Source organism: Jaculus jaculus, chromosome 7, assembly GCF_020740685.1.
Source record: "Jaculus jaculus isolate mJacJac1 chromosome 7, mJacJac1.mat.Y.cur, whole genome shotgun sequence".
NCBI classification, from domain to species: Eukaryota; Metazoa; Chordata; class Mammalia; order Rodentia; family Dipodidae; genus Jaculus; species Jaculus jaculus.
In genome coordinates this window covers 139,752,314-139,773,776 of record NC_059108.1, presented here as the reverse complement: position 1 = coordinate 139,773,776, position 21,463 = coordinate 139,752,314, and the positions used below count along the sequence as shown (strand labels likewise).

The 21,463-nt window shown below is 45.3% G+C and overlaps 1 protein-coding gene across 28 annotated transcripts in view; it reads left to right on the top strand.

Annotated features, from left to right (window-relative positions):
* The window catches only part of Nrxn3 (neurexin 3), a 1,695,425-nt gene that overhangs the window by 70,576 nt on the left and 1,603,386 nt on the right, over positions 1–21,463 (top strand). The window lies entirely within an intron of this gene.

Below are 21,463 nucleotides of genomic sequence, written 5' to 3'. Positions count from 1 at the left end.
TCCAACTGAGTCCCAGAGCCACATTGAAAAACCATTCAAACCTAAGTACAAATAGGGAGAGAGAGAGAGAGAGAAAGGGAAGAAAGAAGTGAAGCACCTTCCTTGTAAGGGTTTATGCTTCGCTCACCACATACACCAACTTGTTTGGAATTAAATAAGAAGAGAGGAGTGGCCCAGGCTGCAATCTGACAAATAGGAAAAAGATTTAAATCCCTATACTCTTAGATTCACACAGGTTTACATTTGAGGAAGATGAACCACTGAGGCAGTCAAGTGTAGTAACTGACTTGACATGTGTAGATCTTGGGATGTTAGGATGATAAGGGTACAAACATGGTATTTCTCCTAACCTTCTTGGGTTACACCCTGGATTCTTCAAGATTTACTTTGTGTTGCCACCCACATTGGCCTCTTTGTGGGAGTAAGGCCATGATATAGGGTCCACCAATGGCTCTCAACCTCAGTGCCACATGAGGATCACATTAGGGCAATTCCAAAACTGCCTAGGCTTATCAAATTAGAAACCCTGAGGTCATGTGATATCCAGGTAAATGCAATATATATATATATATATATATTGAGGTAAGGTCTCACTCTAGCCCAGGCTGACCTGGAACTCACTATGTAGTCTCTGTAGTCTCAGGGTGGCCTCGAACTCATGGTGATCTTCCTACCTCTGCCTCCCGAGCGCTGGGATTAAAGGCATGTGCCACCATGCCTGGCAACAATATATTTTTATAGCTTCCCACATGATCCCAGTGTGCAACCAAGGGGAAGAACCAAGGGTGCAGGGTCAAGGGAAGTCAGAGGGTGGAGCCAGGTAGGTGTCTCTCAGGATCTCTTCATTCAGGTAAGCCCCCATCCACTGCCTTAGGATTTGTCTTTAACAAATTATACCCGTAGATGTTCCTAAAACATTTTGGGAACTATTCAACCCTTAAAGCTGGCTGTGGTTGATTTGAGCTTTCTGTACCAAATGGCTTTGTTTAAATACTTTTTTAAAAATCAAAACTAAGTTTATCCCACAGGTAGCACATGCTGGAGACAAGAAACATCTTGGGGGTTGGGTTGGAGGCCACATTGCAGGCTGCATGTGGCATGAGCTACTGAGGAAACAATCCCCTGTGGTTCTGTGGTCCTTCCTGCACTGGGTCTCCTATCTCCCTTCCGTGGGTGGACCTTCCTAGAGGGAGATGCCAAGCTTCTATGTTGCTCCTTTAGGACTTCTATATTTCCTCAACAAACACAGGAAAATGGGGTGTAGGTGACTCCAGATCCATAAAATTACTTTAGGAATATGGTTATTGAAGAGCTTTTCTTAAGCAGGTGCCTTCTGGAGCTTGCTGAAGTGCCAAAGCTTTTTGGCTCTGGAGAAAGTTCTGCCTGAAGACGCTGACATGATCACTTGTTTTCTCATGTGCCCAAAGGATCTGTTATGTTCTCAGCTTTGAAAGCTGACATTCTTCCTTTCTAGGGACCAGGGTGTTTGCAAGTGTGTTAGCTTGCTGATTATCTCTGATTGCATTTTTTTTTTTTTTTTGCATGTTTGTGTGTTTCAAAAGAACTCATTTCCTCTAGGCAGGTTTGGATCAGCATTTTTCTGCAGGAAGAATCACTATACTATATATGTACACAATTTGTCTTTTCTCTCTCATATATATATGTTTTCCAGTCTACAGTGGAATTTCTTCAGAACAGATTGTATGCTCTTGATTTTTTTAAACAGCTAAATGCAATATGTATATTTTAATAATTTTTCTTTCTACAAGGTTCAGATCATCTATTGGATATGGATGGATAACTATTTGTAGAAGGCAAACACACAGCTTAATTCATTTTATCACCTAATACATAAGTAGAGTAAATAAGCCCATTGATAACAATAATTTCTGGCTGGTCTAGGACAGAATGGTGAAAGCTTGAGGTGAGCATGGATGTTGGGGGAGGCAACAGAATTTACTGTGGTTAACTTGAAGCCTGCTGACCTCAGTAATTGCTGTCAAGTCTAATCCATTACAGAAGTGCATCATAGACCATTACAAAATATCCATTGCCTCCACACATAGTTAACCTGTGGAGAGTAAACAAACTGCTCACCTGTAAAAAGTCAAGGGGTGGGGAGGAATCACAACAGCTGTTAAGCGTCAAGCATATTTGCACAAAATAAGATGAACAACCTAAACAAATACCTGCCCAGTTTCTTAAGTCATGTGAAGTGGGCGGTGATAAGGCAGCCACGCCCTCTTCCTCAAAGCGCACACGTGACAGAAGGGAAACTAGAAGATCCCCTCCAACGCGGCTTATATTAATAAGCACCTCATCTCATTTTGTCGAACAGACCCTGCCATTGGATTGCGTGAGGGCTTGCTTTGTGCTTTCCCAGTTCTCAGAGCAGAAACAGCTGGGAGGGCTCCGGCACCTTCATGTGGATGTAGCTGCAATGTGCCGGAGGCCCTTTGTGGTCATTATTAGCTTGTAGCCTGCCTGGCCCTGCATACCTTGATGGCTCCAAAATGACTTCATGTTAGGAAGATGGTACAGATGGGTCCATCTCTCTGGTGTGCTTTGGGTCGCTCTACTGCCTAGCTGGGACGAGCAGAAGGCACCAGAGGTAGTTGTTGTGGAAGATCTGGGCCCCAGATTAAGAGGCAGTGGACACACTGTCTTCTCTTTCATCTGGAGAATGGCCATGAACTCTGCACACCAAAATCTGCAGATCATTTAGGCAAACTTAACTGTAAGGCTCCCACCCTCATAGATAATCGCTTGGAGCAGGATGCCACATGGTGGATGGATGGAGAAGAGGCCCCAGACTTTCCCTTCTGCGTGTTAGGCGCATAAACCGAATTCTCTGGTGCTTCACTAGTTAATGTTCATAGAGGACAGAAGTACAGATGAGTGAATGCCATTTTAAAAAGATGAGTACCAGTTTTGGAGTATCCCATGGCTTTTTGTTTAATGCAATCCTAAGATTGTAATTTTGAGGTCTAATGGCCGGAGAGTGACTGAGATGTCCTCAGCTCCTTCTAGAGACCAATCGCTTCCTGGGCCATGGGGGAGTTTGCCATGACCTTGACATGAGTGGAAACCTGATTCTTTTTTAAAGCATTCTTAGTTATGAATGTGCATGCCTTGAATTTCTTAGCAACCTTATGGTTATGAAGTATTCATTTAATGCCAAGGTAGATACATTTCAGTCCCAGTGTACGGCCTGGGAGCAATGGCGAAAGCTTCCTGGGCCACTGTTGTTCCCCTGAATCTCATAGCATGGGCCTGTCTATGCCACCTATCATTTGGATGGCCACACTTTGGAAGGAACCGAGTGAAGAGGCTGGTTGTCCCATTCCGTGGGCACAACAAAAGTCGGTAGGCTGCCTGCTGCCTTTTCCTGTGGACTTGGGCAGCTTCCCAGACCAGGAGCTGCTTGCCTGAAGTCTTAGCCACCCAGCATTGTCAGGTGTTAAGATGCCACAGTGAAGTGCAGGGGAGGGTGTTTGTGATAGGAACCCACCCGGCTTTCTTACAAGCAGCACCCTGACACACAGATCCCAGCAGAGACCCTCCTGCCTCCTGCCATGTGAAGCTGACACCCTTCTCAGCTTGGTTTGATTGCTGTCTCAAGATCACTCTATAGCTTTCCAGAAAGTAAATTTCAACCACTTTTCTTTTTATTGAGAATTATACCACTGTGCCCTTCCCCCAGCTCTTAAAACCAGAATGAGGATAGAGTGGGCTCCACTGAGAGGATGTTGCTCGCCTTTAAGCAGTCAGAGGTCCTCAGACATCAGTGTGTTGTTAAGGTACCTGGGATGCTCCAGTTTGCACCCTCCTGTTTGGGGCACTTGAGGAAAAATAAGGTCATGTCCACTCTTCTCCCCAGCATACACCCTGTTGGAGGAGTTGTATCAGGGCATTGTTGTTAATCTGTGTCAACTCTTACGACCTGGGATGCTGGGGAAGCGGTGGGTAATCAGAGGGAAAAAGGAGAACTCCTTCCCGAGTCCTTTTCCCTGGTTCGAGAAGGTGGCAGGACCTTACAATGCACACAAAGGAGGGACTGCGGTTCCTGAGCCTCGACTCCCCACCTAGCATTCAGGCTTCAGATGGGATTCGCCCCAGCTCTCCACCAGCTCAGCCAGCCAGCAGGGGCTGTCGCTAAAGGGAACCTGAATAGGGGTCTGATTGCTCCTTTCTCCTCCTCTCCTCCTGATTACCAAGTGAGATTTCCTGGGCATGCTGTATGCTAAATGGCAGAACTGGCGCCTGCCACTTGCTCCAATTATCCCTCTTTTAACTGCTGAGGGAAGAACAATTTTTTTCTTATCCCTCCCTCCCCTCCATAATGTCCCTGCCTCCTTTAAAGAAATAAGCCCCTTCTTCCTTGTTCTCCCCTCAGTGGGCTGAGAACAGCCTTTCCCTTTGCTGAGCCTGCACACCAGCTGCAAGCTGCAAAGGGGCTGGGATGATTCGGTCCACATTCAGCAAGGTTGAGGGTCAGGTGGGCATTGTGCCAGGAGCCTTGGAGTGGCACGTGAACTTGTATTTGCATTTGGTAATGAGATACCACAGGCCCAGCGCTGGGGGCTAATTATTTTCAAGGCTTCCTATCTCCCTTTGCAGGCTGTCCTGGAAAGAGGGTTTCTAGTTCCTAGAGGCAGCTGCCCATCAGCTGGGTCCTCTCCCTTCTTTTCCAAAGCAGAGAGATGGATCCTGGGCTCAGTTTGGGGGTTGGGGCCAGCCTGCCTTCTCACCACCACTTTGACTGGCACTCCCTGGCTCTGTAACGTAGGCCCATAGCAGTGAGACTCCCAGGAGCAGAATGGGATTGAGTGGCTTGGGGGCATGACTCTGTCCAAGGTCAGGTGCCCTTCCCGGGGACAAAGTATTAATGACGTTATCACTATCACAGTTGTTAAATGCCACCGTGTGCCTGACTTTCTGATACCTTCATGTCTACTGGATCATCTACTCCCCACCACCCTGTGAAGTTGATTACATGAATGTACCCCATTTTACAGATGAAGAAACTGAGGGTCAGCTAAATTTGGAGCTTGAACAAAATACAGTACTGTGGCTAAGAGTGTGGTTTCTGGGCTTGTCCACTTGTAAACACTAGTATGTCTTTGGAGAAGTTTTTTGAAGTTTCAATATCTTCATTAATAATAAGAAAAATAACATAGTTTTAATGGTGCGCATTAAGTCTTGTGACCTTCAAATCGCTCTTATTTTAATTTTATTTTTTTCAAACTTTCATTAGGTATATACTGTACATTCTGAATATCTTTCCCCATGTTCCCTATCCAACCTCTCCCCTCCCATTTGTCCTCTTTGTTCCCCTAAACAATTTCACTTATAGTTTTATTTTATAGATATGTACACGGGTTTATGTGAGTTTGCATTCCCGCCAGCATCAGATAAAGGTTTGCTTTTGTCCACATCCTCATCTCTGTGAAAATCAGTATGGTGATTTCTAAAAAAAAAAAAAAAAAAAAAAAAAACAATGGAAAAACACCAACAAAAACAACAACAAACTAACAGTGGCTCTGCTATATGAGCTGGCTATACCACTCCTGGGTATTTACCCAAAGGACTCCAAGTCAACGTGTCCCAGAGATACTTGCATATCAGTGTTTACTGTAGCACATGCCACAATAGCCAAGTTATCAAACAACTCAGGTGTTGAGAGTTGGTGAGAGGATTAAGCAGGGTAAAGTGTACAAAGCCATCTGCACAGTCTCTGGGAGGAGCAGGGTCTGACTCTGGAACTGTGCATCAGTGCAGCTCCCCAGAGGTTTTGGTGCTTCCCTTTGAGCAAACCCTAATGGGCCCACTTCTCTTTATCCTGGTTTTGAAGGTAGCAGAGGCAAAAGGAAGAGAATTTCAGCAGGATATAAAACCCAATGTCACTGCTGTTTTGCACCATCTCAGGAACATGGGTTTGTTGATGTTTTGACAGCCGGACCATATTCCAACAGTTTGCCTGCAAGTAAACTTGTGGTCTTAGGGCTCCCACAGAAACCCAGTGAGGCAGAGAGGGCAGACTTTACCATCCCTGTGCTTAGGTGAGGCAGTGCAGACCCTCATGTGTCACGGTACTTGTGGATAGTGGGCATGTGTGTATGCTGGGGTGTTGCCTTTTTGGCAGTATCTCTCAAAATTGAGCACCAGACCCCCCCCCCAACACACACAATGTGGCATTTTAATCCTGTTCCTAGCTCCCTTCATTAACACAAATGGCTCATGTCTCCATTGTGAAAGGAGGCTTCTCCTCCCTGGATGCTGAAGATAAGCGAAATGTCAAACTCCTGGTGTAAGAGGGCATCAGCTTGGCCAGTCCCAGGAGCCTCGCTCCTCCCAGTCAGAGCGAGAACAACAGAGAGTAAGACCGAAAATGAAAACGAGTATTCGCTTCCCACTCTCAAGACTCTGGTCTGCAGCAAAACGACGGGGTACTGGACCCCAGGGTCGCCAGGCAATGAGAAGACTGATACAGCGTGCTGAACAATCACCGAAGGGCACAGCCTCTTCTTACCTACCTTTGAGTCCCTAGGTACCAGGAAATGGCCAGCACCCACTCAGAGCTGCTGGTACAGCGTTGCTCTCCTGTGTCACTCTGCCAGGCTCCTTCTGGCTCTCCTGCTGCTTTCAGTTTCTGTTCACCCATAACAGAAGCAAACTCCTTTGCTTTCTGTGTGTTAATTCTTTTCCTTTGTGTGTGTATAGAAGGGGCACAGGATGACAGAGGTGGATTTACCATGAAATTAGACCTTTGATGAATTCCAACTCTCTTGGGGCCCTTTCCAAGCCCTGGACCTAATTTTGTATTTACAAATGTTTTCCTTAAGGACCTCCAAATGTCAAAAGCTCCACCACCTCTTGCATCCACCCTCGCGAAGAAGACTCTTTGCTATCCAGTGATGGCAATGCTACCCCGGGTGTATGTGTGATTCCCTCCAACCAGAGACCCTTCATCACAGACACACACACACACAGACACACACACACACACACACGCTCCTTGACAACCAACTGTGGTGGGAGAATTATGGCTGGGGGGTATGGAGGGAGAGAGAGGGTATAGAGGAAGACACTTTGGGAGTGGAGGAGGGGAAGGAAGTTTCAGGGATACCCAGTGGTAAAGGAAGGAATTGTTGGAAAGTATGTGTTGTAGAGTCAGAGGAGTGAGTTGGTGTTTAAGCTGAGGAGTAACTCTAGTCCTCTGCAGGGGATCTTTCTGGTTGGTGTGGGGCTGTTTGGTTTGCTTGGCGCTCCGGGGGTCATGTTGCAGGTGACAGGCTGCAGCCAGCAGAGGAGAAGGACAAAGTGTGGCTCCACAGGCCTGTCTCAGTGATCTATCTGGGAAGCGACATGACCAGTGGGTTTCCATGAGTGCTGCTGTTTTCCAGAAATTGGTGTCTTTGGGTGACCTATTTAAAAGCAATATGGGGCTCCCTTTGAATGTGTCATTCACTGTATCTGTTTTTAAATCTCCACTGCTGTCCACAAGGTTCCTAAATAGTGTATTTTCCCAAGTTCTTTTTCTGATAAACCCAGGAGCCAATAGCTTTAAAAATAAATTGACCTCACAGTCATCCAGCTGAACTACCCAGCTCGACTCCCTGATAACCCTTGCTTTGCATCTGGCCCTAGAAACCATGAGTGCTTTCAGCTGCTCTCGGGGTGGCCCAGCAATGTGTGAGGGATACAAGGGTGGTGCTGATGACAGACAGGAAGGATATGAACTGTAGCCATCATATTTCTGGTTCAAGTTTCCTCACCACGAAGCCCATTTAGGAACTTTGGTGTTTTTTTTTTTTTTTAACTGAGATTATATTTAAGTATGGTATCTTTGTAGATATGGAAATGACTGGGCTGTGTTTTTTTCTTGTTTTGTGGTTCCTTCAGACACCATTCATCCTGTTCTTTTCTACCATTTTCACCTTTTGCCTGCCAGTTTGGTTCACCTGAAGTTTTCCGGTTTGACAGTGTGAAGCGTCTAGAGAAAAGACTCTCCATAGTCCTGTGGTTGGCAGCCACATGAGAGCCTGGGCCTCTGCTTTAGCACACAGAGGAGTTCAGCCAATCCCATGACCGTTCCTGTAGGTATGATTGGAAAGGTGCTGCTTGCAGCCCCTAGAGCATAGAGAAAAGGCAGTGAGAGGGCGGATAGCTTATTTCCTTACTGAGTTGCTGTCAAATAAAAACGAGGACACCCCTTGTGAGCAGAGGTAAGCTGGATAGTAGGGCTGAAATCATTTACTTGTGATCCGCAACAGCAGGATAAGGACTAGCCAGGCTGGGAGGTCGCCATGCACTCATGGCTTCTTCCTTCTTATTCATTTTCTCAAGCTGTCTCAGGCTTAGTCTTGGAGGGAGAAGGGAGTGGGGAGGAGGGTGTTGGAGGGTGATGAGCCTCTGATCTGTTGGCTCCTGGAATGGCTAATCCTCTCCTGCAGTGTGTTTGTTCCATCTGGGTCAGGAAAGACAACTCTGCAGTTGGTTACGGCAGGGGTGGTGTGCCCTCGCTTGGTCCTGTGAGCTTGCTTGGCCTTACGGAGATGTGTTGAAATTTGAGGCGCTCTGGTACTGTTGAAGAAATCTAGAAGGGATGAAGCACAGATCCCATGACCTTGGTTGAGAAAAGTAACACATTTATGTTACCTTCTAGTTCTGGTCTTGCCCGGGAAGGCCAGGTACATTATAAAGAATCCTGGGATATTAAGTTCATTAGGACTAACTACCATTTCTAACTTCAGATCTCCCCCAAACAAAGCAAAGCGAAACAAAACAAAACAAACACAACTACAAAGTAGCCAACTCCAGTGATGAGGACTTGGTGCTTTTCACGAAAGCCCAATGTATTGCCGATCACTGCTGAGCACCGGTGAGCATCATCCCATATCAGGCCAATGTCTGCCTCCTAGCCACTTCTTCGTGGCTCCCTGTTCTGTTTAAGGTAACTGAACCTTTGCAGTGGGCCAGGTGGGTGTGTTCTCACGATTCTGAATGGAGTTTCGCAGGGATGAATCTTTGTATCACAGTAAAACACATAAGGGATTCCTTAATATATCAGCAGCACACACTGAACTATTTAGCATTAAGTGTCTTTTTCTGGCAGGTGTGTATGTGTGTGGCATGCATGTGTGTGTATGTATGTTTGTATGTATGTGGGTGCAAGTGGAAGCCAGCAGCTGATGTCAGGCGTCCTACTCAGTCAATCTCTGTCTTGTTATTTTGAGACAGGCTCTGTCACTTAGGTTAGAACTCACCAATTCAATAACTAGCGAGCCTTAGGATATTGCCTGTCTCCTCTTTCCCAGTGCTGGGGTTAGTGAGTGGTGGACTTACTACACATGGGTGCTAGCCATCCAAATCCATGTTCTAGCACTTGTGCAGAAAGTGCTTTATCTACGGAGCCATCTCCCCAGCCCCCTGTGATCTTTCCTAAATATATATCCTAATAATGTGGAAGGGATGGACAGCCTGCCCTGATGCTCAGATCTGATTTACATTAGGCTGTCCTGATGTGTGCTCCAGTGGACGAGTTCTTCTCTCCTCTCTTTCTCTCTTTCCTTTTATATTTTTTGTGCTTTTTTTTTTTAAAAAAATGTTATTTATTTATTTGCAAGGAGAGAGAGAGAGAGAAAGAGAGAGAGAGAGAGAGAGAGAGAGAGAGGACATGATAGTGAGGGCACCAGGGCCTCTTGCTGTTGCATAATCTTCAGATGTATGCGCTGCTTTGTATATCTGGCTTTATGTGGGTACTGGGAATTTGAACCAGGGTCCTTAAACTTTGCTGGCAAGTGCCTTAGCTGCTGGTCTATTTCTCCAGCCCTTTGTGTTATTTTGATGTCAGCAGGTGATTTACGGCCAAGTCGTTTTGTTCCCCTGGAGCTTGCACTTAGGTTCATGGCCAGCCCCACCTAAGGCTGCGCTGTCTGTCTTGGTATGCCATCTCTCTCCGCTCTCACCTAGGTTTTGACATCTCTAAATTGCCAGGGAGCCTCCAGGTTTTTGTACACGAAGATGAGGAAGTTCTGGAATGTAATGCAGTAGAGGAAAAGGAAATTAGATTGGATTTTCTTGCAAGCTCAACCTGGCAGTGAGGGTCAGGCATGCCAATAGAAATGGGGATTTTGCTAAAAAAAAAAGCCTAGCTGGATGCTTTGTTTAAAAAACAAACAAACAAACAAACAAACAAACAAACAAACAAACAAAACAAAACAAGGGCATGAGATGAAGCAGTATTGAGTAGCTGCTCCTGGTAACTGGTTTTGGAAGTATATGGCCCACTCAGAAATGCTAACTACTCTGCCAGGTTACCATGGGTATCACACGTTGTTGGAACTGGTTGGTAGAAGTCTCCCATGGAGAGGCGTAGGAATCCCTAGAAGACACTGCTCCCATGTGGGCACACACTGGAAACCCACATGAAAATTCTCTACCGTTTCCCAGCGAGTGAGGCTAGTCTTTTTGTTGTTGTTTATTTGCAAGCAGAGAGGGAGATAGAAGAGATAGACAGAGAGACGAGGCATGCCAGGGCCTCTCGCTGCTGCAAATGAACTCCAGATGCATGTGCGAGTTTGTGCACCTGGCTTTACGTGGGCACTGGGGAATGGAACCCAGGTCATTAGGCTTTGTAGGTAAGTGCCTTAACCACTGAGCCATCTCTCAATCCCGTAGTCTTGATTTTTAGCCAAGTCATTTTACTGGCACATACCAAAGAATGGGGTACCCATCAATTCCATGCTTTCTAATAGTTTATTTTTAAGTGAAAATTCCACAGACATCAGTTTGGGTTCAAGTAGTGAGCTCAAGTTGTCCAGGTAGGCTCCATGCGCCACACGGCTTGCTGGAAGATGGAATGGCCATCTCACACTATCATTTGAGAGTTGCCATGTGGATCAAGAATCGGTGGATTTTATAGCCATAGAAACTTCCGTGTTTGCCCATCCTGATGCTGAGTTTTCAGCCTGCATTAATGCAGAGAGGAGCTATTTTTTCCCTCTGTACATAACCAATGGCTACATTTTAATGTGTCTCTTGGCTCCCCTTGGCTTTCCCATCCTTAATGCACATTGTGATGGCTCAGCTGGGTTTTCCCGGTCCCACTGCATGAGTGGGTGTGAGCGAGTTTTCTCCATGGGAACTATAAAAGGTGACTCCAACAGGAGTGGGGGGGCGGGGCCTGTTTTCCTCTGTAATTAATGTACATGCAGGCTTGCGTGTGAATGTCATATCTCGTAAGTGTTTACTGCCTTGATAAAGCATATTGTCTCGGGGGGGGGGAGGTTCGTGTTTTACATATGTGTCTATGTGTCTGTGTTTGCACATGGGTGTGTGCGTGCATGCTCACTAATGTGTGGGGTGAGTTACAGGTCTACAGCATGTGAGTTAAATGACATCTACTGAATAAATTCATCAGTGAAGTCGGCCAGCACCTGGACTGCACTGGACTTCCCTGGAAATATCTTTCATCTTTCAGTGGGAAAAGCAGCGTGTTTGCCATGGGGCAGCTTTTATTACATCTGTCCTAAGTATATACTTATTCCATTTGGTTTGATTTGATTGAGGATGCAATAGAAAGGCATTTTTTTTTGGTGGTTGTTTACAAGCCAATGGTTTTCTGTAACAATTATAGGCAGCAGCCAGCCTGGGACCATGTAAATGCTTGTGAAATGGCTGTTTGAGACAGGCACGTTGTTGTCATTGGAGATGGAGAGGGCCCATTAGCTCCTGCAGATTCCCTAGAGAAGATGAGGCTCGCTGGGGACAGGATAATTGTCCTCGGATATAGGAAAAGCTGCCATATAGAGGAGGGAGTGGATACCCAGGCAGGAGGGTTGATGGAATGAAAGCTACACAGTAGCAATTCTGCGATTGGCTGGAACTGCTAGCCTACAGATCACAGGCTTTGCCAAGCTCTGCCATTGGAGGGCTGGAGCAGGCTCTGGAGTAGAGCTGGTGGCGGGGTGTGTGCTAGTGGGCACATGCTTTCGGTCCAGGTTCCCTCGTTCTGTGGATCTCAGCAGCAGCCAGGCCCTCTCTTCTGTTTGATCCTCTCTGCCTTTTGGGAGGACATTATTCTTCATGTGCAGAGATGTAGGAAAGAAAACAACAAAACACGCAGTTATCACACGTGCAAGTTGCATATAAATAACTGGTCAAATGTTGGGAGGAAAATGTAAAGATTATTTTTTTCTAATGAGGAATTTTGTTCAGAAAGGCTTGCCAGCCACTAATCAGAGCAACACTGAATCTACGTCCCTCTGTCTGTACTTAGTTTCTCCCGTAACAATATCCCAGGGTGATGCTGCAGCCTCGGGTGAAGACTGATCCTAAGTGCTCTCTGATGCTGCTGGTGGCTGTCCCCTGTCGTGCCTTCAGCTTGATGTGTGGTAGTCTTGACTGATCTGGCGAGGGCTCTCGAGAGGGTTCCATGGGAAGGAACTTGGTCATACTTCATTCTGGTCAAGGTCGCTGAGAATTTCCCAGTGTGCTGTGTGCAGGTGTTTACAGGACTACATGTTACTGGACAGAAGGCCTGAGGCCAATGGGAGGAGATAAAAAGACCAGTTAGGGGCTGGAGAGATGGCTTAGCGGTTAAGCGCTTGCCTATGAAGCCTAAGGACCCCGGTTCGAGGCTCGGTTCCCCAGGTCCCACGTTAGCCAGATGCACAAGGGGGTGCACGCATCTGGAGTTCGTTTGCAGAGGCTGGAAGCCCTGGCGCGCCCATTCTCTCTCTCTCCCTCTATCTGTCTTTCTCTCTGTGTCTGTCGCTCTCAAATAAATAAATAAATAATTAAAAAAAAAAAGACCAGTTAGGTGGTGAGAACTTAAATGCTTTGCAAGGGTTTTAAGCATATGTTTCTTTTTTTCATAATTGGGAGGCCTATATAAGTTTTTCAGTGGTGTAGTGCAGAGTCTGACTTGAATTTTAGAAAGATGACTCTCAGGGCAGTTTGTGAGATGGGTTGGTGGTTAGAAGGCCCAAAGCTTTCAAACCAGAGGGAAACTATTGTTTTGGTGACACAAGAGTATATATGGGAGGAGTAGTGATAGGAGAAGGGCCAAGTACAAGGCTATCAATTAAGATTCGGTTCTGGATGGAGATTGCAAGCCTTTTTGACATGCTGGTTGTGCAAAGTTGGGCAAAGGACTTCACTTGTCTGACTTTTAGTTTTTAAGTTTCTTTCTTTAAAAAATATTTATTTATTTGAGAGAGAGAGAGAAAGAGGCAGAGAGAAAGAGAGAATGGACACGCCAGGGCTTCCAGCCACTGTAAATGAATTCCAGACATATGCGCCCCCTTGTGCACCTGGCTTACGTGGGTACTGGGGAATTGAGCCTGGATCCTTAGGCTTCGCAGGCAAATGCTTTAACTGCTAAGCCATTTCTCCAGCCCTGAGTTTTAGGTTTTTTTTTTTTTAATCATCTATTAAATAGGGTGATACTAAGGCCTACTAATGAGGATTATTTGGAACTTTAAAAGAGATACTGTGGGTCTGGGGATGCAGCACAATGATAGAGTCCTTGCCTGCTATTGTTAGGCCCTGGGTTTGATTCCCAGCACTGAAGAAAAAAAGAGGGTTCAATGCCTGTCATATATTAATCACAAAGGAAATATTGGATATTGCTATTGATTTATATAAATATAAATATATATATATATATATATATATATATATATATATATATGAAACAGAGGGAGAGAGACAGACACTATAAGCATATCAGGGCCTCTTGTCCCTACAAACGAAGTCCACATGTGTGTACTTACTTTGTGTATCTGGCTTTGTGTGAGCACTGGGGAATCAAAGCTGGGCTGTTAGGCATTTTAAACAAGGGCTTTTAACTGCTGAGCCATCTCCTCAGCCCAGCATTACTATTATTAATTATCATTGTTGTTATTAAAAAGAGGAAGGAAGTAGCTGGGGAGATAGCTCAATGGATAGGATAAAGTGCCTGTTGTGCAAGCTCTAAACCTGAGGAACTGAGCTCAAACCCCAGAACCCAGGGGAAAAAAAAAGCCCAAGAGCCAGACATGGTGGTGTATATTTGTAATCCCAGTGCTGTAGAAGCACACACTGGGATTCCTGGAGGCTTGCTGGTCAGCCAGTCTAGCCTACTTGGTGATGTCCATGCCAGTGAGGGACCCTGTCTTAAAGAAAGGTGAATTATGGGCTGGAGGGATGGCTTAACCGTTAAGGCACTTGCCAGGAAAGCTGGAGGACCCAGGTTTAATTCCCCAGGATCCACATAAGGCAGATGCACAAGGTGGTGGTGCATGTGTCTGGAGTTCGTTTTGCAACAGCTGGAGGCCTTTGTGTGCCCATTCTCTCTCTCTCTCTCTGTCTCCCTCAAATAAATAAAATAATTTTTAAAAGAGGTGAATCATGCCTGAAGTATTATACCCCAAGGTTGTCCTCTGACCTCCACATGCATGTAGACACATGATTATGCACATGAACACACAGAGGAAGGAGGTGTGCTTATAAGATGCCTTTCTGTTTGCATGGATATAGGATAGGGAAGTCAGCAGGAGTGTCAGGCTTGGGGTGGAGGTGAGAAAGAGATGATGGATTTTGATATGGCCATGTCCCTCCTTGTTAGGAACAGGGAATACACAGATGCAGGTAGGAGCAATAGTTGGCATCAGGGGTGGATGGTTCTGGATGCAGATTTCAAGGGTGTTGTTGCAAGGGCAGGGAGATGGCCTGGGCGTGGATAAGGTTATCTGTGGAAGAAGCAGAGTAGGAGAAGCCTGAACCTTTGGATTGTGGAGGAAAATGACAGAGTGTAGCAGATGACCAGAGAGAGATGCAGAAAAAACAAAAACAAACTATGAACAAAGGAAATCATTTAAGATTTTTCACAGGTGAATAAATGAAAGATCATACCTTTTCTACCTGGCTGAAGTTGGGTCATGTGTTTGAATGCAATTAACTAGCTTAAAAATGCCATCATTTAGTTTAAAAGATTATTGATGTTGACTTTTTAAAAATTATTTTTGTTCATTATTATTTTATTTATATGAGAGTGACAGACAGAGAGAAAGAAGCAGATATATAGAGAGAATGGGTGTGCCAGGGCCTCCAGCCACTGCAGATGAACTCCAGATGCATGCGCCCTGTTGTATATCTGGCTAACTTGGGTCCTGGGGAGCTGAGCCTCAAACCAGGGTCCTTAGGCTTCATAGACAAGCGCTTAACCACTAAGCCATCTCTCTAGTCTGACTTTTTTTTTTTTTTTACATTCAATTAAATAACATTTGTCCATTTGAAAACATTCCTCTGAATGAAAACTAGTGTCTCCTAGGCAGGCGACCTGGAGGTATTTGATGCTTTGCATGTGATGGAGTTTTTGTTTCTTAGAATGTCAGGATCCCATGTGAGCCAAGGACTCAAAGATTTGAAAGAAACAAATGCTGAGGAAAAAAGTGACTTGCTCAAGATCAGCAAATTTGTGTTCTGATTTGAACCTTGAGCTGTTCTGAATTAGACACAAAGCGCTTTGCTTAGATTTCTCCCAGGGTTGGGTACGGACTGTTGGGAGTATCAGCAGTAATGTTCAGCTCAAAGTCACAGTCCCTCTCCTGGCACTGGGCTGTAGTCTCCTGTGGGCTGAAAGACCAGGGGTTCTGGAAGCCTTGGCTCAGCCAGCGAGGTAAGTGCCGGTAATTAATTCACTTGTAGTTTCTTTATCTCTGCCCAGGGTGGGGTGCTTGGAAAGGAAGCGAACTGCTTTCTTCAGGAAGTGACTGGGTGCTGGCTGTCTGCTTGTGGCCCTCCTCCTTTTTCTGGCTGGGGCTGGGGTAGGGGCTGGGCATGTGTCCCAAATGCTTGCTCTGCAGCACGGTTTTCCAGGAATTTCAGGACACTGAGTTTCGCCCAGCTGTGTTGTGCTGCTACTCAGCGATCTGAAGTTGCTTATCCAGCGTAAGTCAGAATGGGGAGCCCAAGGAGGAGAGAAAACGCCTTCCAACATTATTCTAAGCAGAAGAAATTGGAGGTGTTAGGGGCCCAGCTGGAGTGTGACTGGAACCAAGGGAAGCAGTCTGTGTGGGCTTGCATGCTTACGTGAGCCCTCTCACTGAGGCCCCGTTATGCTCTTTGAAAGGTGCCTTTCTTTCCCTGCCCCCCTGCCCAGTGAACACGTCATGCAGTCTCACCGTGACTGAGAAGAGAGGTTGAGTGTAGTGACTTCTTGCAAGCCCACTGTGTGTCAGGAGGGGCCTGGGGGCTGAGTGTTGAACAATGCAGGCGCGTCTCTGTGCTGGTCCACTAGGTGCTCATAACTTGATGGGTACCCCGAGGAGAGAAGAATTCGGGGATATGGCCAAGACACTGCATGGGTCAGCTGGACTCCCAGGACTCACACTAGGGGCTTCTCTAGCTGGGGCCCATTGGCTTAGAATCAAGGGTCTTATTCAAGAAGACCTCAGTCTCCCACTGACTTCTGGTCAGTGCAGCTCTTATGGTGCTCCCAAGAGGGTCTCTGTAGGCATTTTGGTTTCACAGACATTTTATGATTGATCATCTGCTTATCTTGATGGTATACATTTACCATAAATGATAGTTAATTAATTATCCATGTACCAGGGGTAAATACAGGCAAGCATAATTTCCTTTCATTCTCCCAACTACCTTTACCAGGAAGGTTTTTGTTTACTTGGTTTGATAAATGAAGAAACTGCAGTTGAAGAGAGGAAACTGTCTACCTGTCTATGGAAAGAGCCTGGGCAATTAATATGGTATCTGAGTTCTCACTCTCTCTTTTCTCTTCTCTTCTCTTCTCTTCTCTTCTTTTCTTTTGTCTTCTCTTCTCTTCTCTTCCCTTCTCTTCTCTTCTCTTCTCTTCTCTTCTCTTCTCTTCTCTTCTCTTCTCTTCTCTTCTCTTCTCTTCTCTTCTCTTCTCTTCTCTCTCTCTCTCTCTCTCTCTCTCTCTCTCTCTCTCTCTCTCTCTGTCTCCTTGTTCAGTCTGGCTTTAGATGGTTTTCTATTGGCTATTAATAACCTAGCCTTTCTTGGTGGGACCAAATGTAGTGTGTTTGTCATGCAGGGACACATGCCTGTTTCCATTGACTAGTTTCCTGAGCCCCCTTTCCTGCACACGGCTGACTTTGCTCTGCTCTGATCCTAATATGGTATGGCCATGTGGTCTGCAGAAGAGATATAGATGCTGTCCTCTCCCTGATAGGGGCTTTTCCACCCCATGGGCTGTAATAGAAAGAGCTGTAAATGATGTCATAGAAAGCCATAAATGATGGGTTGCTTGCACTGGATTTCTAGATTCTCTGCATCTTTTTAAACTCAAGACCACCACATATTCATTTTGTGTTCTCTTTATGTTTTTCTTTAAAATACTTGTCTTATTTTATTCTTTATTTTTCTTTATTTATTTATGGGATAGAGAGGGAGAGAGAGAGAATGGACATGGCAGGGCCCCTAGCCACTGTAAATGAATTCCAGACACATGTGCCAACATGTGCATCTGGCTTAGCCATCTCTCCAGCCCTCTTTTTATACTTAAAAATAGTCATTCATATATTCAATTGATTTATTAGGGTATGCGTGTGTGCATTCAGATGCTTGTGCGTGAATGTTCGTGTGTGCAGAGGCTGGAGGAGGACATCGAGGACCCTCCTCTGGTGCCCGTCTGTCTGCTTTCTCTGAGGCAGAGCCTCTTACTGAGCCCGGAGCTCAGCACCCTTTGGTTAGACTGGCTGACCAGAGAGCCCAAGAAATCCTTTCTCAGCTCTTCTCACGGCTGGGGTTATGGCATATGTGGCCATGCATTGCTTTTCTTTTCTTTTCTTTCTTTCTTTTTGCGTGGTTGCTGGGGTTTGAACTCATGTCCCGGTGCTTATACAGCAAGTGCATTTACCTGCTAAGCCATCTCCTGGTCTTGGTTTGGGTCTCTTGTTAGCATAGCCCATTTATCAAACTTTCATGAAAAAATGTTAAAGTATAAAATACACATTACTTAAACTTATATAGCCTTCCATAAAAATAAGCATTTCAGTATCAGATCATCCTCCTGAACATCATGTTTCCAGCTCTTTTTATAAAAGTGCTCTAGAGAATCAAAGCTTGAGGGCTGGAACCTGACTTAGCTATTCTCACTCCCACCTTGTATCAGTTACAGTCTCATTGCAGGGACAAAAATAACTCACCAATAGCAATTTTCTGAAGAAAAGGGTTTAATTCATCTTATGGTCCACCTTGACTGGGAGGGCATGGAGGCAGGAGTGAGGAAGGAGAGAGAGAAATGCTTATGCTCAGCCAGCTCTCTCCTTGTTATACAGGCTAGGACCAGGCCCACATTTCAGGTGGGTCTTCCCAACACTAATAACCTAGTCAAGAAGATCTCTCCCAGGCATGCCAGGAAGCTAACCTAATCTAGGTAAGCCTTCACTGATAATTCTAGGTCCTGTCACATTGACCTAAACCATGACACAGCCGCACATATGTGCCCCTGCATCCTACTGGAGGAAAAGGTATGTGACTGAGGAGAAGTGATGGGCTCCAAAGAACACTGGTTGTCAACCACATTCAGTAGTGAGTGATTAGAAGAGATCTCCACTGTTGATGGTGTCTGTCTGTGGTGAACTTAAAGATGCAATGGGCATTTTTGTAAAATCAAGGAATATATCATTGTGGGAAACAAAGCAGTGCATAGGAATTTATTGCAATGAGAGTATCAGAGATGGAAAGAACAGGCTGAAGGGAGAGCTGGTGAGAACAAGGTAATAAGGCTAGCCTCTTTGAGGAGGTAACGTCTGAAGATGGGAAGAAACGGGCAACAGCAACAGAGAAGAGCTATTGGTGCTCATCATAGCCTCCTTGACTCAGACAAAGTTTGCGGAAACTGTCTTTCACTTGTATTTGTTTTCTTGCGGTATGGAGAATGGGTGGGTGGACAGATAGATGGATGGATGGAGGGTGACTGTCTAGGGATGGGGAAAGGACGAAGCCATCAATGGGATAGGATGAGGACAGTTGGCCTTGGCTGGAAGTGGACCCATTTCCAGACAAGGCTAGCTGCTCTTGTCCTGGAGGGACATAAAGGAAGGCTTCTTATGGAGAGGGTGAAGGCGGAAGGCTGCTGGGCTCTGAAAGCTATAGTGAGTGTCATTTGCCGCCAGCCTAAAGCAACTTATATCTGCATAGCATGGCTCCCACCAACAGCCCTGAGGTCAGTGTGAGCAACTGCAACAGCTGCCCTGTGTTCCAGTGTCCTCAAGTGCTCGTCCTGCCCTCCCAGGGCCTCCCTCCTAACCCTGCGGAGTGTCTTCCTGACACACGAATATGAAGTAGCCCTGACCAGTCCATTTTCTTGGGCAGTTGTATCCCAGATCAGTCCACTCTCTTGGGAAGTTGTAGCTCTGATCAGTCCACTCTCTCGGGCAGTTTCTGCCAAGGACATTTGTATTTCAGAACATCGAAAACGTTCTCAGCTTGGAGGAGTTTAGGATAAAAACCCGAGGTTTGAGAATCAGCTCAGTTGCTTCCAGGGTTTTAGGCTAACATGCTCTGGCTTTCCTATGTCTCAGATACTTTTATTCCTATTTTACAGATAGAAAGGCCAAAGCACACAAGGTTCCCCCATCTACTTGCAAATGAGTAAAACAAAGACAGCACAATGAAGCGGTACCATTCCCCACTAAAACACAAAAATCAAACATCATAGAGTATGCTTTTTGTGATGCCATACTCAATTCTTTTAGATTCTGAGATCATATATATTTTTGTTTTGGGCTGGTAAAATAAGTGCCCTTCGTTTTAAAGGAAATAGGTTACCATGAAGTGTCAGTCCCTTTGTTTGTCTTCTTTCTTGGAAAAATCAGAATGTAGCTTCCATATTTTATAGAATTACTTTATGGTGCTTTAAGTATGTTTTGAATAACTAAAAATGATTAATCTGAGAACCATTGTTGTAAGTGATAGCTATTTTCTATGTTATATTCTTACTGGAAGAAAAGTATTTGTGTAATTTTATTCACCTTTCATTATGTTTTTTTTTATCAGTTAAAAAGCACAGCCGGACAGGACCTCTGAGATCATTTAATATATTTGTATTCAGGATTTATCAAGATGTTTTGATTGTGCAGTTTGAACTTGAGACCTTTTAACTCTATGTTGGTATATTCAGAATTAGACAAAACTCGATGTATATTAAAGGGGCTGTTTCTCAGAAGGAAATGATATAACTCTGTCATTCCTAAATTCCAGTATTTTTCTAGCCTACCTAAACCGTTCATTTTTGCAAGTCATTTTTTTATTTTACTAAATTATTTTTAACCAGATCACTTCTGTTCCATATGTATCCTACCATGAAGATTTGATTCACTGACCAGTAATGTGTGTGTGTGTGTGTGTGTGTGTGTGTGTGTGTATCAAATTTTATCCAGATAGTTTCTACCATTCTGAATGTTCTCTTACGGCCATTATTTCCACCATATCCAATTTCCTCATGCCAAATTTACGGGTCTAAATTTTGCCAAGAACGTTTGACTCTAAAAAAGAATTCTTTTCTTTCTTTTTTCAGGACAGGTCTGTTTTTTTTTTTTTTTTTTTTTGGAGTTTTAAGAACCATATCCTTTCCTTATATTACTAAGGGCAGTCCCTGTTTTGTTTGGTTCTCAGCAGATCCAAAACATATTTGAGAGTCAAAATGTTCTTCACTGCTTAAGGATTAGGACATCTACTGAAGGTCGCGCAGCACGTGAAAGGCCGGGCTCTGTGGGGCCGCTTTAGACCATGTAGCCCCCTTGCTCAGTGTAAGATGTAAAAGTGGGATGACCATGAGGTCATGCCGCCCTCCTTCTAGCATGTGCTTCCATCCACTCTTCCCAGCTAACCTATTTCCTGCGACCTGACCTCCCTAAGAAATGGCAGCTGGGGCCATTGCTCCAAGCCCCTTGGCTTTCCCTGCTTCCTAGCGAGGCTGGCCTTAAGCTCTGTGTGCACCAGGGTGGCATGATTTACAAATAAGCAGGACCAAAAAAGGAAAAATCCTCTCTTGTGCAAAATGAGGTCAGTGGCGGAGATGGGGAGGGGAGGGAGAGCTGGCTTTGCTCTCGCATGCTTTCTACCCCCTTGCCTGAAGCCATCAGGATAGCAGTCCATGGTGCTGTTGGGAACAGACATCTGGAGTGGGGGTTAGGAACGGTGGCCTGGCATGTGTTCTTACGTGGATGTGTGTGAACATGAGAGCGGTCTGTTTCCCAGTCCCTCAGGACTCCCCCTCTCTGAATGTACTTGTCTGGATTACTCTAAAGGGGATATTTGTGTTGTCTGATAATGCCTCCGATTTATCAGGGGATTTGTTTGATTAATTCCAAAGCAGAGGACAGCTGATAGATTGGAGCTTAGAGCTCAGTCTTTGGGTAGGGTTTACACCCCCCACACTGCCTTTTCTAACTCCTGTTAGGGAAGGCTCCCCTCTCTTCCTGGGCGT